An 18,312-nucleotide genomic window follows, 5' to 3' on the forward strand; every position below is an offset into this window, starting at 1 on the left:
GTGTCAATTTCCAGGCTTATGTAAATGACAATCATCTTCAAGAGCAGAAGCACCCACTGCTGACTACAACCCTTAATTATCTCCAGCCTCTGGCCTGGCCTGGCTTGGCCAAGTGACTGCAGTGCTGAAAAAGTTTCCACTTGTGACCCTTGCCAAGGGAAAGGCTCGCCAAGAATTCTAGCACATGGGGTCCCTAAGAGCTTTCACAACACAGCAGATGGCAAACAAATGGACAAGACGGGCTCTTCTGTCCCATTCCCACATGAATTCACTGCTTGGTGGAGTAAATCTGAAGAGGACACATGCTTGAAAATTTAATGAGCTCACTAGCATGCTGGATTCACACAGACTCAAGAAAGTGCAGACAAATGCCCTTGGGATTCATCTCACCTCTCCTTAGCCTCAGCTCTGAATCCTCCTTTGGACCACAAACCACAAGTATAATGTAAAGTAAGACATTGTTGTAATATAATGCCATCCATAAGTAAAATTCTCAGAGATTGATGAGATTAAATTCTGAAGAGATTGATGATCAGGAAAAGCAACCTTTCCCTGCGGGGCTGCTTACATCAGGCTTGCCCTGAGAAGCCAGCAGCCACCAGAACATCTGGGCTGAGCTATCAGGCCCCTGCCCTTGCTGCTATTCAGAGCTGCTGTTTTCCATTTCCCATCCTTGTCCCAGTTACAAACCACCCCCATCTATGTACCACATTATAATGCATGCCACTGCTATTAGAGATGTGCAAAATTTATGTGACTGGAGCAAAGGCCATTTGCAATTGTCTGAGCCACAGAATTAATCATCAGCCAAGACTTAGAAATCACAGCTAGGAGACGGCAATCATAAGCACCATGCATCATAATGACAAATATGCAGATCGTCTTGGCCATGGAAAAAGTACACTCTCTTTTTCTCACATGAGTTTTGGCACAACAGGACAAGCTCATTCCAATCAGTATGTTTTTAGTACATTTCCGTATAGCAGAAACATTGCCTTCTTTAATGTCAAAAATTGCATCACATAGAAAGTAACATCTGCTCAAGAGAATACATATTTGAAGAAGAAAGGCAGCAAAGTTCCCCCCACCCAGTGTGAGGAGCCACCGTCAGTTTCATCCACTTCTCCCCCCTCCCTTAAGGTCAGGATAAGAATGTAGATAAAATCTCTTTGCACACTGACATGTCTCACAGTGGTTTTTCTCCCTGCAACCCCAGGTAAACACAGAAAAAAGCTTTTGGAAGATACGCTTTTATGGCTGAAAGTGTCCATCATTGAAACTATTTATTTTATACAAGAGGTATATCCCATTTATAACCCAATCTGAGTTCTCTAAAGAAGTTTACAATAAAATACTCAAAATTGCATGGCACACAAGTGGAGAATTCTGGTTTAAATGCCTTTATATAGCTGTGAGGGTAAAAAACAATGTTGGATTAGAGACAAATCAGAAATAACAAATTCAAAGCACACCCCCAGATATAAAGTTGTTTTAGCTATCTTATACTGTATCACAGTGGTTCTCACACATTGAGCACCGGGACCCACTTTTGAGAATGAGAATCTGCCTGGACCCACCAGAAGTGATGCCATGACCGGAAGTGATATCATCAAGCAGGAAAATTTTTTACAATCCTAGGCTGCAATCCTACCCATACTTACCCAGGAGCAAGTCCCATTCACTATCATTGTTAAAAGAACATACATAGTAGTTTGTTAAAAGGACAGGTCTGTAACATTTCCCCAAATGCAGTCACATACCACAGGAGCATCAAGTCTAATATATTAAAAATAAAAAACTGAAATGAATGGGGACCTGCCCAAAATTGGCTTGTGACCCACCTAGTGGGTCCTGACCCAGAGTTCGAGAAACACTGCTGTATCAGGATGATTTCATCTTGTTTCAATCATTCTTAGTCTCAATGTTATTTGCTTGGACTTCTTCCTCCACTGTATATATAAATACTCAGGCCATCTGTCTACCTGTATGTGCATACATGGTGAGAGAGCAGAGACAAACTTCGTGTGTTTCCAACATGCTTAATTTCCTGACCAAATGGTGCACATGTGTGATTTCTCCTGTAGTTGTGTAGGTTTGTGGCACAAGCCACTGGTGGCACAAGCCACAAAGTTGTGGGTTTGTGGCAAAGCCACTGGTGAGAACATCCAGAGGCTCTGTGCATCTGCCACATATTGAGCCAGCCTGCATCGGAGCAGGTAAGATGCCAGTGGGGATGGATCATGGGCGGTTTGGGGGAATGTTCAGTGACAGGGAGGCCAGGACAGGTTTATGATGGATGGTGTGCCAGCATTCGTGCACCATAGCCACAGCACTCAAATAAAATTGGACCATAAAGTCAACTAGATTCAACTCCTCTTTGCTTCCCTTTAAAGATGCCCAGTCCCTTTGAAGATGCCCTTCCCTTTGAAGATGCCCAGTATATGAAATTGGAAGAGATATAGATACAATGGCTTAATTAGTCATTGCATAAATTCTGCACTTATCCAAGGTTATGTTGATATATTCCTGTTTAGAAGGTCAAAAATTTTAGTAATCTGCACAGCAGATAACCTTTTGGAATAAAATAGCTTCTGATTGGATAACGCATAACATTCCTTCAATGTCATGAACATTCACTATGCCAGACAGACAATAATCTGATGAAGATCTCATTAAGTACAATCAAAGTATATTTGGCAGCAGACACCACAAAGAAGTTGCAGAATAAGCCAATATTTTGTTTTCTATTGATCTACACCAGCAGTTCTCAAACAATCAGGGTTGAGTAAGTGCATGCGGGCACGGGGGAAGGCAGTGATGCAATCCACTAGATCGCACCGCTTTGGGAGGTGCAGGGGCTTGCTGCCACTTACCAGAGCCTGCAGCAGCCTCCCGGAAAATGTGGGGAGCCCCTGAGCCAGCATCTGCAGAGTTCACCACGCGAGTGATTTTGACCCTCAAAATTGCGAATTTGTGTTCGCAAAACCGGAAGTGGTTGCAATTGCAATTTTTACTGACTGCAGCATGAGGAGCCCTGCAGAGGCTGGCTCAGGGGCTCCTCACACACCTCCAGGAGGCTGCTGCAGGCTTTGGTAAGTGGCAGCAAGCCCCTGCAACCCTCCAAAATGGCATGATCCAGTGGGTCGCATCGCTGCCTTCCCCCCTCTGCTCCCCTAAAGCAGGCAGAGGTCAGGGCTCTCTGACTGGGGCATCATGACGCCCTAGTTTGAGAACCACTGTGCTATATAATTAACAGATACAAAAAGAGGCAGTTTATATTACAATTTTGTGTATATGCCTGACATGTGAATAGCTCATCTCATTCTGATTTAAAAGAACGTTCATATGTACCATACGTCTCTTCATGGTGATTTGGTGAGGAGGAGGAGAAGGATGACCACAACAACATTGAGATGAGATTTGCAATGACAGCATCAGAATGTACCTTTATCAGCCATGATAATCTATACTCTCTTATACTCAGTAGATGCATCCTTTGCTTTCCAGAGGTCTGGCCCTCCACCAGAGGACTTCCATGCTAAGGATGTTACTGTTTTTATACATCCAAGATGTAATGATTGTTTCTCCCTCAGGACACATGGGGAAGATTTTTACATAATGTAACTTCCTGTTTTGTTTTTTTTTAGTTGCCTGGGGGCAGGAGTGAGTGAGTGAGAGAGTAAGAGAGTGAGTGTGAGAGTGAGAGAGTAAGAGAGTGAGTGTGAGAGTGAGTCCACCCTCAGACATATGTGGGAGAAGTGGATAGTGACAAAAAAGAATACCCATCTTGTCTTTTAAGGGTATAATTTTCTTTTTCAATGGGTTGACCAGGTTTTTGGTCTTGTCAACACGATTATAGAACAGAACACAAAAGTGAGCACACGGGTTAAGACTTTCTCGTTCTTTCAGTTCTGGTTTAGGCAGGGGCAGCCCAACTATGAGGCAACCTGAAATGGATATACAGTGGTACCTCGCATAACGAATGCCCTGCGCAGCGAAAAACCCGCATAACGAAAGCGGTTCGCGAAGTTTGGTAACTCGCATAACGAATTTTTGTGACTTATGCTTCGCATAACGAATTTTTTTTTATTGTCCTGGTTTGTTTTAAATCGCACAACCATTAATAACCAGGATGCATTGTGCCTGGAGGTTTAAAAAGCCTCCCCAATGCAGCCTGGGCTCACTTCTCCACATGCAGTTCCAGGGTTGACTTCCAGGAGCAACTGTGGCCTGTGCTGTGGGAGAACCCACATAGACGAACAGGCCTTGCTGAGGGAGAGTCAGCATGGCTTCTGTAAGGGTAAGTCTTGCCTCACAAACCTTATAGAATTCTTTGAAAAGGTCAACAGGCATGTGGATGCGGGAGAACCCGTGGACATTATATATCTGGACTTTCAGAAGGCGTTTGACACGGTCCCTCACCAAAGGCTACTGAAAAAACTCCACAGTCAGGGAATTAGAGGACAGGTCCTCTCCTGGATTGAGAACTAGTTGGAGTCCAGGAAGCAGAGAGTGGGTGTCAATGGGCAATTTTCACAATGGAGAGAGGTGAAAAGCGGTGTGCCCCAAGGATCTGTCCTGGGACCGGTGCTTTTCAACCTCTTCATAAATGACCTGGAGACAGGGTTGAGCAGTGAAGTGGCTAAGTTTGCAGACGACACCAAACTTTTCCGAGTGGTAAAGACCAGAAGTGATTGTGAGGAGCTCCAGAAGGATCTCTCCAGACTGGCAGAATGGGCAGCAAAATGGCAGATGCGCTTCAATGTCAGTAAGTGTAAAGTCATGCACATTGGGGCAAAAAATCAAAACTTTCGATATAGGCTGATGGGTTCTGAGCTGTCTGTGACAGATCAGGAGAGAGATCTTGGGGTGGTGGTGGACAGGTCGATGAAAGTGTCGACCCAATGTGCGGTGGCAGTGAAGAAGGCCAATTCTATGCTTGGGATCATTAGGAAGGGTATTGAGAACAAAACGGTTAGTATTATAATGCCGTTGTACAAATCGATGGTAAGGCCACACCTGGAGTATTGTGTCCAGTTCTGGTCGCCGCATCTCAAAAAAGACATAGTGGAAATGGAAAAGGTGGAAAAGAGAGCGACTAAGATGATTACGGGGCTGGGGCACCTTCCTTATGAGGAAAGGCTACGGCGTTTGGGCCTCTTCAGCCTAGAAAAGAGACGCTTGAGGGGGGACATGATTGAGACATACAAAATTATGCAGGGGATGGACAGAGTGGATAGGGAGATGCTCTTTACACTCTCACATAATACCAGAACCAGGGGACATCCACTAAAATTGAGTGTTGGGCGGGTTAGGACATACAAAAGAAAATATTTCTTTACTCAGCGCGTGGTCGGTCTGTGGAACTCCTTGCCACAGGATGTGGTGCTGGCGTCTAGCCTAGATGCCTTTAAAAGGGGATTGGACGAGTTTCTGGAGGAAAAATCCATTATGGGGTACAAGCCATGATGTGTATGCGCAACCTCCTGATTTTAGGAATGGGTTAAGTCAGAATGCCAGATGTAGGGGAGAGCACCAGGATGAGGTCTCTTGTTATCTGGTGTGCTCCCTGGGGCATTTGGTGGGCTGCTGTGAGATACAGGAAGCTGGACTAGATGGGCCTATGGCCTGATCCAGTGGGGCTGTTCTTATGTTCTTATGTTCTTAACCCTGTCTTTGGTCAACTGTTCTGAGCAGTTCTGAGCAGTTCACCAAATCCTTGGGGAACCTACTACCAGCAGTTAAGGTAAGTTTCTTTGAACTTTTCATAACTTTTGGGAAGTGGTGGCTAGCATTTGAGGGACGTTTTGGGGGGCCAGTTTTGGCCTGCTGTTTTGGGGAGGTTAGGGGAGTTTTTCCAGCAGTTTGGGGAATCTGTGGAACTCATTTGCAACCGTTTTTCCAGACCAGGATTTAAGGAGCTTCTTCACAGGGACATCTCAAGCAGTGGAAAGGTAGGGAGAGTAGCTTCCCCATGTGCATTTGTTCTCCTGTGTTGGGGGGTGGGGGTGGGTGTTATGCCACTTTTTGGTCCCAGGCAGGTTTGGCCAGGTAGGGAGCGTAGCTTCACCATGTGCACTTGTTCTCCTGTGTTGGGGGGTGGGGGTGGGTGTTATGCCACTTTTTGGTCCCAGGCAGGTTTGGCCAGGTAGGGAGCGTAGCTTCACCATGTGCATTTGTTCTCCTGTGTTGGGGGGTGGGGGTGGGTGTTATGCCACTTTTTGGTCCCAGGCAGGTTTGGCCAGGGGTGGGAAGGTGTGCGTGAAGCGGATGTGAAGCACTGCCTTTTGTTTTTGCAAACGTAGCAACTGCTGACATGGGTCCCAAGAAGGCTGCTCCTGCAGAGGCCGGGAAGAGGACAAAGATGACGCTAGAAATGAAGAAGGAGATCATCCAGAAGCACGACGGAGGCATGCGAGTGACAGACCTCGCCAGGGAGTACAGGAGGAATCCATCCACCATCGGGACCATCCTGAAGATGAGGGAGAAGATCCTTGCAACAGATGCAGCCAAGGGAGTCACCAGGATCGTGAAGAACCGGCCAGCTGTTCTGGAGGAGGTGGAGAAGTTGCTGCTCATCTGGATGGAAGAGAAGCAGCGTGCAGGGGACACCGTGACTGAGGCTGTCATTTGTGAGAAGGCCAAGGCCTTGCACGCAGACCTCATACAGCAAGAGCCAGGAACCTCAGCCAAGCCAGAAGTCTTCAAGGCAAGCAGAGGCTGGTTTGAAAGATTCAGAACCAGATCTGGAATCCACAGCGTGGTCAGGCATGGAGAGGCTGCCAGTTCCGATGTTCCTGCGGCTGAGGACTTTGCCTCGGAGTTCCTGGAGGTCGTAACTACACAGGGCTACCTTCCACAGCAGGTCTTCAACTGCGATGAGACCAGGCTGTTTTGGAAGAGGATGCCCAAAAGGACCTTCCTCACTCAAGAGGAGACCAAGCTGCCTGGCCACAAGCCCATGAAGGACCATCTGACCCTCCTCTTCTGTGCCAACGCCAGCGGGGACCTGAAGATAAAGCCCCTGCTGGTGTACCACTCCGAGAACCCACGGGCCTTCAGGAAGCACAAGGTCAACAAAGACCGGCTGAGCGTGTTGTGGCGATCCAACGCTAAGGCTTGGGTCACACGTGTCCTGTTTGTGGAGTGGGTCAATCTGGCTTTTGGCCCTGCTGTCAAGCAGTACCTGCTGGACAACGACCTGCCGCTGAAGGCCATGCTTCTGATGGACAATGCTCCTGCTCATCCTCCAGGCCTTGAGGAAGACTTGTTAGAGGACTTCCGCTTCATAAACATCATGTTCCTGCCGCCTAACACCACCCCACTACTCCAGCCAATGGATCAGCAGGTCATCGCCAATTTCAAAAAACTCTACACCAAGGAGCTTTTCAGGCACTGCTTCGAGGTGACCGATTGCACCAACCTCACCCTGCGTGAATTCTGGAGAGACCACTTCGACATCGTCAGCTGAGTGAAGATGATCACCATGGCCTGGGACAGGATCAGCCAGAGAGATCTGAATTCCGCTTGGTGCAACCTGTGGCCAGAGTGTGTGGCAACAAGTGACTCTGATGCTTCTGCGCCTGCACCAGAGTCAACAGTGCTGGAGGACATTGTTTCCTTGGGGAGGACCATGGGCCTCGAGGTCACAGAGGAGGACATCTGCGAGCTGGTGGAGGACCACGACGGGGAGCTGTTCACCCAGGAGCTGGTCGAACTGCAGGCAGAGGCTACGCAGGAGCAGGCCTCTTCGGAAGAGGAAGAAGTGACAAGTGAGGAACAGCTGTCTTCCACGGAACTGAAGGACATCTGCCAACAGTGGCAAAACGTGCAGACTTATGCACAGCGGCACCACCCAGACAAGGCTCTGGCACATGACCTTGCGAACATGTTTGATAGAAGGATCATGTCCTCTTTCAGAGGGGTGCTGAAAAGGCGGCTGAAGCAGCAGACCATGGACAGGTTCTTCATGAAGAAGCAAAGAGTGGAAGAGGAACCTGCTGCTTCTACCAGTGGTGCCCAGTTGCCTTCTTCCTCCTCCTTGTCCTCCTAGAAGCCTTGAAGTCAAGCCTTGAAGCCTTCTCCCAGTTGTCCAAGTTGTTAAGTTAAGGTAAGTTAGAGCAGTGATGCTGAGACTTGGGGGACAGAGGGGTCTGTCTCCAGGTTGTCTTTGGCTAACTGCAAACTGCTTCTGTCCTAGCTAGCCAGCCTGAGACCGTTCCCAGTTTGCCGGTGTCCCTGCCTATTCTACTGCACCTTCTCCACGTTTGCCAGTGTCCCTGCCTACTCTACTGCGCCTTCTCCACGTTTGCCAGTGTCCCTGCCTACTCTACTGAGCCTTCTCCATGTTTGCCAGTGTCCCTGCCTACACTACTGCGCCTTCCCAGTTGACCAGCGTTCATGCCATCCCCAGAGAGACCCTCCGCAGCTCTGGGAACGTAAACGACTGCTGCTGTGATGTGGAGACAGTTCTGTCTGCCTCCAGTTTCCTGACTTAAAAGACTGGTCCTGTAGGTTGAGACACTTCAGCCTGACTTGGTCACCTTAAAATGTTTGTGTACAAGTGTCCCCTAGAGCCTTAGAGAGTCCTTTGGTGATTTTAAAAAGTTTCTGTATTGGTTTCTATATGATGTCCCTGTTTACATGCCTTAAAAATGTACTTTCTGAAGAGTTTTGCACAGTCCAAGGACTGTTTGTGACTGTTTCTGTTCGGTTTCAGTGTTGAGCCTCAAGTCAGATGGTCCTGCCTCATGTTTGCTGATTTTTAAATGTTTTTCTGTCATGTTTAAAAAGTTGAAGTTTTGTGCTTGAAATTTTTGAAATCTTCTGTACAGTATGTATGCCTTTAAAGAGTACTTAATAAACACTTTGTAAATCAAATTTGACTTTGTTCTGACTTTTCTTGCCCATAGGAACGCATTAATTAAATTTCAATGCATTCCTATGGGAAAACGGGATTCGCAAAACGAAAAATTCGCATAACGAAAGGACTCGCGGAACAAATTAATTTCGTTACGCGAGGCACCACTGTATAGCATGGCACCCTTGGAGGGGTGGCAAATGGATGAGCTCCACAACTTTCTGTCCATTCCCCTTGACAGAGGAGGGGGTAGGGTTTAAATTTTTTTTTTCTTTTAAATTACAAAGTTACATACCTTTGTGTATTTAGGGAGACCCCTGAATATGTCGAAACCACTTTCTTCTTTTTAGGTTGTCTTGTTCCAAATTGATAGCTGCTCAAGCACCTAAATACATAAATGGAGAGAATGATGATGGCATATATACACATTGAACTCCATTCCATCTAGAAAAGTAGTTCCCAAACTATGGGTCCAGGATGTGGACCCAGTGGGTCATGACCCAATTTTTGTTGGGTCATGAAACTGAATGGACAGATTAGGCTATGTGCATCAAGGGTTAAACAAGCTGCTACTTGGGGGGGCACTGCTGCCAACCATCATTATAGCCACACCTTTTGGCATTAATAAACTGGGCGGTGGCCTCTAAAAAGTTTGGGAACGACTGATCTAGGACATACTTACTTTTTTGAAGAATTCTTTCATGAGCCAAGTCATGAAATACACATTTCAAAATACTGCTGACTACAGTTTAAATAGTTATTTTATAGTATCCTAATAAATTACTGAATAAATAGCTATATCTCAGAATTAGAACAATTCCCTCAGGATTACAATCTTCATTGGGGATTTCTGCAAGCCAGCACAGGACTATGTAGTTGAAATATGGCAGTAAAAGGTCTGTCTTCCATTTTACTTTTTTGGTTATGCTGAACAGCTAAACAAATGATGAAATCTTAAAAATTATTTAATGAAGCCCATAAGCAGTTCATCCTTATCTTCAAAACCCTCCTTGGCCTTTTTACTTCTGACTTCTCAGATTTCATCTCCTATTTCACCCCTGTCCATTACGCTCACACTTCCAACTCCACTCCTTTTAAGAGTTCTTCCCTTGTTCACTCCAGTTCAATTTTCTTCCCCTTCCACCATAGTTCCAAAAAATTTTTTTGCTAGTATTTCAAAAGCAGTAGCTAGACATTACCCCCCCCCCCCCCAAGTCATGAAAATCTATTTAATGGGGGATCCTCAAAGTACTGGATTTCATATAAGGTCAAGAGGGTATTTCAGATACATAGATAACCATATGCTATATTCACTTATCCGTATCACTTTTGGGTCAAATCCCTGTAGATTTTCTCTGGTATGGGAATTGTGGACCCCTGTTTACTGTAGGTTTTAAACAGAAATCACTATAGTCTGAAACAGAAACATAGTGCAAATTTTTATCACTTTGGGATTTATATCTAAAATGTTCATTCTGGTTCTCAGTCATCTTTACAGTTATAGACTCATCTCAATATTGATGGACAAGCATGCATTTAATGATCAATCACTTTTATACCTATTAATCAATATCCTGTTGAGAAACACTTTCTTCTGGAGAAGAAATGGGTACATCACATGTTAACTATAATCCTATATACATACATTGCATGAAAATACGGGGGGGGGTGTATCTGTGGATACTGTATCTGCAGTTTCAAGTATTCACAAATGCAGGTGCCCCTCTGCCCCGCTCACCCTTCAGCTGCCTCCCCTCGCCTCCAGAGGTTATTCTAAGCACCACAGAGGCTGCGTGCATTTGCCCGCAGCCTCTGCAGGCCTCAGAATGACTGTTTAAGGGGGGGGGGAAGCAACTCCCGGTTTTTTGTCAAAACCAAAAGTGTTGCTTTTATCCCTTTAAAAGGCATAAGGAGGTTCCGCAGAAGCCCCAGGGGGATACACCGAAGATGGGACACACTGCATGGTGACTCAGAAAGATGGCTGTCCACCAATCACTGGCACAAGAAGTTTGGTTTATACTTAAAGAGGGGAGTGGAGAAGGCAGTTAAAAAGGAAAGGGGAGCAAGAAGTTACCATTGCTGGATGCCAAATTGGTACAGTGTTTCTTAGGTAGCAGCAGCTGGAATGAGGCTGCTTTCAAGTGGCACCAGAGGTCAAATGAATGTAGCAGCACCAAGGCAAAGCAAACAGATGAGTGAGAAAAAAAGGCACAAGAGTCTAGTGACTCAACTTTTTACATCTTCTTCACCCATAGAAGATTATGGGATCTTTTGGTGGGTGAGCTCATCAAGGACCTACTGTTGTGGCTTGATGGTGCTTCACTGCTCATCCCCAGCCCTAAATGGATGTCACTACTGTTTTGCACTTTACCAGGGGTGCAGCAAAGAAATTGTGGCATGTTCTGGAAGCCAGTTGTTTCATTAGTATGAGCTTCTTGTTTGAACTTTGGCCATGGTGTGGATGAGGATAGCTATGGTTGGAGAACCTTCTTTTGTGCCACTAATGACTTCATTTACTCCAAGTCAGGAAGCACCCAGGATGTGACTTCTGTTCCACAGGATCAAATGTGCTGTGCAAGTAAGGGGCAGCCACCCATGGAATTCTCAAAGGAAACAGGAGCAGACAAAGCTTCCTCCAAGTCAGCATATGAGTAAGAGAGACAGAGAGAGAAATTTACTCTGACAAATAAAAAATGTGGTTTGGTGGAAGAAGCTGATGTATCAATCTAATTTCAAAGTCACATTACTGGCCTGTGTTGTGCTCTTGTGGCAAGACCCAGTGCCACACACACATGTATACGCGTGTCACACTTCATGCACCAAAATGAAAGAAATAAAAGGTTTGTCAGGCAACACTACTCTCATATCTGCCCCATCGTCAAACTAACTCACTTGCCAGGGATCCCCTTCTTAAGATCCCAAACTACACATACAAAACAGAGAGTCACTTCAGTAAGTACATGCATGTACCTGTCAGAATGTCTGAAGATTAATGAAAAGCCGTTGAGAATTTACAATATACATACAATATTAGTACTAAGGAAGGTCATTTTTTCCCATGAAAGACCTGCACATTCTCTTCCACATTCAAAAGTCAGGAAAAAAGAAGGGGATGAGACTGTAGAAGAGGCGGGTCCTACTTATTTTTTTCAAAATGGAATTCACACTGGCAGGTGTTGACCAGAAAAGGAAAATCAATGCTACATGGCATATATTCAATCTGTGATTGAATGTGGTATGCACTTATAGTGATGGCAGGAACAGAAAGAAAGACAGAGAAGAAAGGAAAAAGAGGGACAGCTAACATTTGGACAGGCTAACCATATATTTCCCCATATTATTTCCGGGCCTACTTATTACAGGGTTTCTTTGACACAAGTCAGCCAACTGCCTACAGTAGCTCTTGTCCTAGAATTAAAGTGCGAAAATTATGCTGAAAGCTTACTTCCTCTCTACAAACAACATTAAACCTTTCAGTCACGGTATAAATGTGAACTGTAATCAATGCACATTTATTGGTGCAATATTCTGAAGCAAAATATATGGTAAGACTCCCAGCAAAATTGGTATGCATCACTGTGTAGAAGTTTCTTCACCAAACTTTCAATGGCAACTGTATGAAAATATACAACATTCCCAAGATTCCTCAGCATGGAATAACTTCAATGGAAAAATATTCCTTCCACAGCATTTTGGAAATAGCTTTTAGCTGGAGTTTATTTTGAACAAAGCCGGTAGGATTATGTGATTTTTTCCAGAAAAACCAGTAGCTTTCATAACACCACATGCAACAGAGGTCACTGTGCTACAGTTGGGGCAGTGGAACTGAACCTCATGATGGACATGACTGTAAAGAAAGAGAGAAAATATACCCCCCCCAAGTCATATAATAAGTAGAAAAAAATATCTTATGCTCAATAGCAGAAATTAATAATTAATGCTAAACTATTTTTGATCAAATTTTATAAGGAATTTCTTCAGACTGATGTTAGACAAGCCAGGAATCTTTTCTACGGTCATGTTCCCAAGTACCGTTTTGCTGGGATACCTGCAGCTTCTCTAAGGCTCAGTTGCTTTGCTGAAACTATCAAAATTGAAACAAGGTATTTTTCCTCAAAAATGAAGTTAGAGCACAGGCCCAGCCAAAGGAGATCGCTGATTTATCATAGAGCTGTGTTTTCAATTAAAGATACTTCACAGAATGGCAGGTGGTCCTTGGTGCTATGGTGACCAATAACAGAGGGATCTCTAAGGGATCTGGGCCAATGCATGGAACCCTTTTGCTGCCACGCCAGAGCCCTGCAATGTTTCTGAATGCATGTGATGATCTCATACACCATGACTAGAGCTGCATGGAGCTTGGCATTCAAGGGCATTGAGCCATGCAACTTAAAATTTGGTGACTATGTGGCACCAACCCAACTGGCCCAACTCTGCTGGAAGTTGAGGTGGGTGATGTGATAGTGCACTGGGGGAAGGCTGTGGTTGTGCAGCAGCCTGGCCCTTCAAAAGAGGTACAATTTGAAGAAGGAGGGTACAGTCTGTGGAGCAAACTTCCCAGACCAGGGCACAGCTGCTATCTCTGGTGGCAGTGCTCTATTTGTGAAAACGATACTGGGGGAGAAGGTTAAAAGCTTTGTCACAGTGTGACTAGCAAGAAAGATCAGGATAAGTCCCGGCTCTAAGAAAACTGTGGCCATTTTAGAAATATTCAGCAAAAAACCAACAAATAGTAGCCAGAGGGAGTCTTATATGAATTGCCTTATATTGAGTCAGATGCTCAAAAAGCACAGTGGAAACGCAAAGTATTATCATCATCATCATCATCATCATCATCTCAGTATTACTGACCTGGACTGGCAGTGCCTCTCCAGGGTTTCAGAAAAGGATGCCTGCCTGAGTCCAACCTGCAGGTACTGAAGATTGAACCTGGAACTTTCTGCAAAACAACAGCTCTAGCACTGAGCCCCAGGCCAACAGCCTCCTCTCCTCCCCCCACCAGCCAAAGTAATTAGAGCAATACTTTCCCTTAGCTTGAATTGGCACCATTCCCACAGGAACATTCAGTGTGATCATCCTTCTGAAGTAATTCATTAAGAAGAATGTTTAATCAGTACAGTTCCCATTCTGATCTTCTGTTCCTACAAGATCTTTTTTCCTTCAGAAAACATGAGTCACATATGTTGATCATTTGGGGAATAACTCCACATGCTCCTTAAGTACAATATGTACATATGACTACAATGCAGTCCTCACCTAATCTACTATCCTGGCTCAGTGCTCAACCACTACTGGTCTCTTTGTGCACAACATCAGAACTTTCACTTCAAAGCAATGTTCTCTGTTGCCTCAAATTAAAGCATTCATTGACCATTTCTTCCTGGACTTCCAGTATACAGGCTACACTCAGCAGAAGTTGGGGTGGGGGAGTGTAATGTCCATGGCAGGTGGAGACCCTGCCCCTTGTTGAATGACCGAGCACAGGGGGCTTACCCTGTCGATGAAGGGTGGTCGTTGATGGAGAGAAGAACGGGAGACAGACACAGCCATTTTGCACAGGCAGTTTACTTGAGTCAGCCGTTTGACATTCATGGGCCCTGTTACATCACAGGCCCTTTTTGGCTTACATAGACACGTGTCGTCAGCACACGATAAGATCATTCCCTGACCCTTCCTGACCCCTTGAGGTTCCAGGCAGAGCTCTCCAGTTGGTGCCTGTTGCCCAGGGATATGGGTTCCCAGGAGCTGCAGTACTGGTGTCCAGGGTCAGCCCAGATGTCCTCAGGAGGACCCCAGGTACCTCAGTGTTTGCACCTCAATCAGCTAGCCACCGTTGGGGAGAGTTAGCTGTGAGTCCTCGGGTCTGTAAACTCGCCTCTCCTGAGGTCACCCCAGGGGCCTGGGCTGGATCCGGATCTGGGAACTCCCAGTCCCGGCTCACTCTCTCAAGGGCTGAGGCAGTCAAAATCCCTTTCGGGTCCTGGATCATCCAAATAAGGCCAGGGTTGCTGTTGGAGGAAATCTTAAAAAATTGGTTTCCTCTTTAGGTGGGAAGCAGAGTAGCTTCAGCAGCAGACCCCCCGTCTTGCTGGGAATCAACCCCAGGGAAGCTCCCACACCCGGCTAACTGCTAATCAAGAAAGACAAACGACAATGGCTGCTTGAAGTTGCAAAAGAAAGTATTTACTCATGGCTCCATAGAAGCATATGTTACAGCATCTGATTATGACCAGAGGTTACACTAAACTTAAGATAACAAGGCCCTGGAGCTGCCTCGTCCTGCATGCCATGTGGTCAAGATGGCGTCACCAGCAGAGCCCTGCTGGGTGCCACCTTGTCAGGTCAGTGGTCAGTGTGGAAGAAGAGAGCGTGCTCGGAGGGAAGGGAAGGATATAGGGTCTGGGCCACACCCCCACATAGGTCATCCAAAGGGGACAGGTAAAGTGTAGGGTCACTGGGCCATGGCTTAAACCTTTTAGGACAGTATCCTGCCACCTCTGGACAGCAGACGGAGTTGCACCAAACTCCAACAGTTGCCACCCCCTCCGGCCTTCCCTCTGGCACTGCTGCTGCCTGGAGAGGGGTGACCTCTCCCCAGGCTGCCTAGGCCCCTTATGAAGCCAGCTTCTGGCTTGGCCGGCCCCACCCTTTCTGGCCACGTGGCTGTTTGCTGCTCCCAGGAGGCCCTGGGCCCTACTCCCAAGGAGATGTCCTGCCTTGGGGCCCAGTTCTGACAGTACTTGTGTCTTACCCCTGAGGAGGCCCCTACCCATGAGGAGACCCCTGCTCCTGAGGAACTCCAGACCACTGGGGCTGGGCCCAGGTGACAAGCAGGAACGGGGATCTTCCCGGGCATGATGGAGAGCAGGGAGCGCAATGGACTGAGGCTGTAGCAGTCGCACTCACATGTGCTAATATCCTAACCCCATCCATCTCCCTTACCAGCACTATTAAACACCTAACACTTGTGCCTGCTAAACAGCAGACACAGATGCAAGGAGAGCAATGAAGGCAGTGGAAGTTTTCCCTGAGGTAAGTGAATAAAAGTTCCTTTACCACAAGGGGTCCTTTCTGACTGCTCTCTCCCACAGATACAGTGTGTGCTCTGTTACTGTGCCTATATTGGCAGCAGTGGGGATGTTGGGTAAGATTGGGCTGTTTATCAACTAGTTCCAAAATAGCATCATTATTCATTTCCACTTGACATTGTTTGAAATACCTGTCTCCTGTGACAACTATTATCTGATTTAAACTTTCTTACCTGTGGTTCTCATTACATTATATGGGTGGCAGAGCACAAGATTCACACCTACAACATCTACCAATCAGAGTGTGTAAACTAATCACCACAGCAAATAGGATAGAATTAGGGCTTTAGAGTCTGACACGGCAGAGTCTCATTACACACAGTGACAGATACCTTAGTCTGTATCATAGATTTCTTCCTCAAAGAGAAATAATGAACCGTCTGTGGCCTTCAGTGCTTTTTATAACATCTCAGATTTTCCCCTCTGTACTTCTGGCACTCTTTCTATTAAACAGCAACCAAAATAAACAAAGCAAGCACATAGGAGCTTAAAACAGCAGAAATATCATTGTTCCAATGTTGCTGACAACACCAATACACAGTTCCAGTCATGGAAATACGCTCTTCATTCAACACTCTATTTCGAAAGCATGGGATGCTCCCAGGGCCTTCTTATACAAGTCCTTCCCTATTAGCATCCTGTCCAGTTAGCTCCAGGTCATACTGTAGCCTTTGATAATAGTTTTGGCATATGTTTCCCAGGGAAAAGGCCTGGCTGGCCTTCTGTTGAGCGGATGTTGATTCTGTTAATGCAGAAGACGCATATCTACTACCTCCTGCTGTGTCAAGCCTCTAACGGCCACATGACCTGTCAATATCACTTAGCACAATACACGGGAAAATACTTACACCAGGAGAACAGACACTGTATACATGTCCGCAGTACACAAGCATTTAACATCGATCTTATTAACATGGTACACGTTGCTACCTCAGAGCAAAGACCCCATAAAAATGATTCAGCTATAGCTTATCTGCATCTTATTGCCATGCTGACCACACAGTAACACAGTTAAGTCCGAAGCCATATACTGATTAATCCAGCAACATTTTCTTACCCAAGAGCCGTAGCTCACGGTAAAGGGTGACAGTAAAGAATGTAAGGTTACATCGACTTTAAAAATAGCCGTCAACCCTCAAGCAGCAAGACACTTGAACATACAAACATGACTCGGAAACAAGAGGCCCACTACAAGAAATAATTAAATCTATACAATGAAAAGAAAGCTTCTCACAATCCTATTTGCCTAAACTCATTTGGAAACAGATAATCCCAAATGGTTAAGCAGTTGATGTTTTCAAGGAATCTAAGCAGCAGTTAAAGGGGAATTGGGCAATGTGTCCACCTCAGACACACCAATGCATCTCTGATGTCTATTTGCAAGTGAATGCAAATAATTAGTAGTGACCTTACCTTATAGCAGTGGTTCTCACACATTTAGCACCGGGACCCACTTTTTAGAATGAGAATCTGTCATGACCCACAGGAAGTGATGTCATGACTGGAAGTGACATCATCAAGCACGAACATTTTTAACAATCCTAGGCTGCAATCCTACCCACATTTACCAAGGAGTAAGTCCCATTGACTATCATTGTTAAAAGAATATACATAGTAGCTTGTTAAAAGTACAGGCCTGTAGCATTTCCCCAAATGCAGTCATATACCATGGTAACATCAAGTCTAATATATTAAAAATAAAATTTTGAAATGAATGGGGACCCAGCTGAAAAGGGCTTGTGACCCACCTAGTGAGTCCCGACCCACAGTTTGAGAAACACTGCCTTATAGTGTGACTTCAACATTTCCCTGGAATGCTCAAAAGAGGTGTTCTTTCAAAGGTTGACCAATGCTGCTTATGATTATGCTGAAGATTCTCAGACCATCACAGTCGTCATATGTAGATGAAGCCAGTCACACCTTTACTTCTCTATCCCACTAACTTTGTTCACACTCTCTTTCCAAAATGTGATCAATGTAGCCAGAAGAGTTGATTTTACACCATCCGTGGGTTTGCATCTCACATATGTTGGGTTATTGTGCACTCCAACATTCAACAAGTGAATCACGCAACTGTATAGCAATCACAAGTCACCTTTAAGATTATGAAAAGCAAAACACTGATCTAAGAAGGATGCCAGACCAGAAAACATCTATTACATAGCCAACCTTGCCTGTGCCTGGACCCAGTGCTGTATTCATTGTAATCTAAGGACTCTACAAGAGTTCTTGTTCTTGTGCAATTTCTGTGCACAAGAATTGCACTCTTGTTCTTGTGCAATTTCTGTTTTGTATCCAACAGGCTGCTGAGAATGTGAAACTAAAATGGGGTCAGAAAAGCATAACACAGAGAACAATGAAATG

The 18,312-nt window shown here is 45.5% G+C and overlaps 1 long non-coding RNA gene across 1 annotated transcript in view; it reads right to left on the reverse strand.

Annotated features, from left to right (window-relative positions):
• Nucleotides 1-18,312, reverse strand: part of LOC136649691 (uncharacterized) — a 300,034-nt gene that overhangs the window by 14,194 nt on the left and 267,528 nt on the right. The window contains exon 6 of the long non-coding RNA XR_010794421.1: nt 9,156-9,245. This is a non-coding gene — a long non-coding RNA (uncharacterized lncRNA). The remainder of the gene's footprint in view (nt 1-9,155; nt 9,246-18,312) is intronic.

Source organism: Tiliqua scincoides, chromosome 4 (assembly GCF_035046505.1).
Source record: "Tiliqua scincoides isolate rTilSci1 chromosome 4, rTilSci1.hap2, whole genome shotgun sequence".
In the NCBI taxonomy this organism is placed as follows: domain Eukaryota; kingdom Metazoa; phylum Chordata; class Lepidosauria; order Squamata; family Scincidae; genus Tiliqua; species Tiliqua scincoides.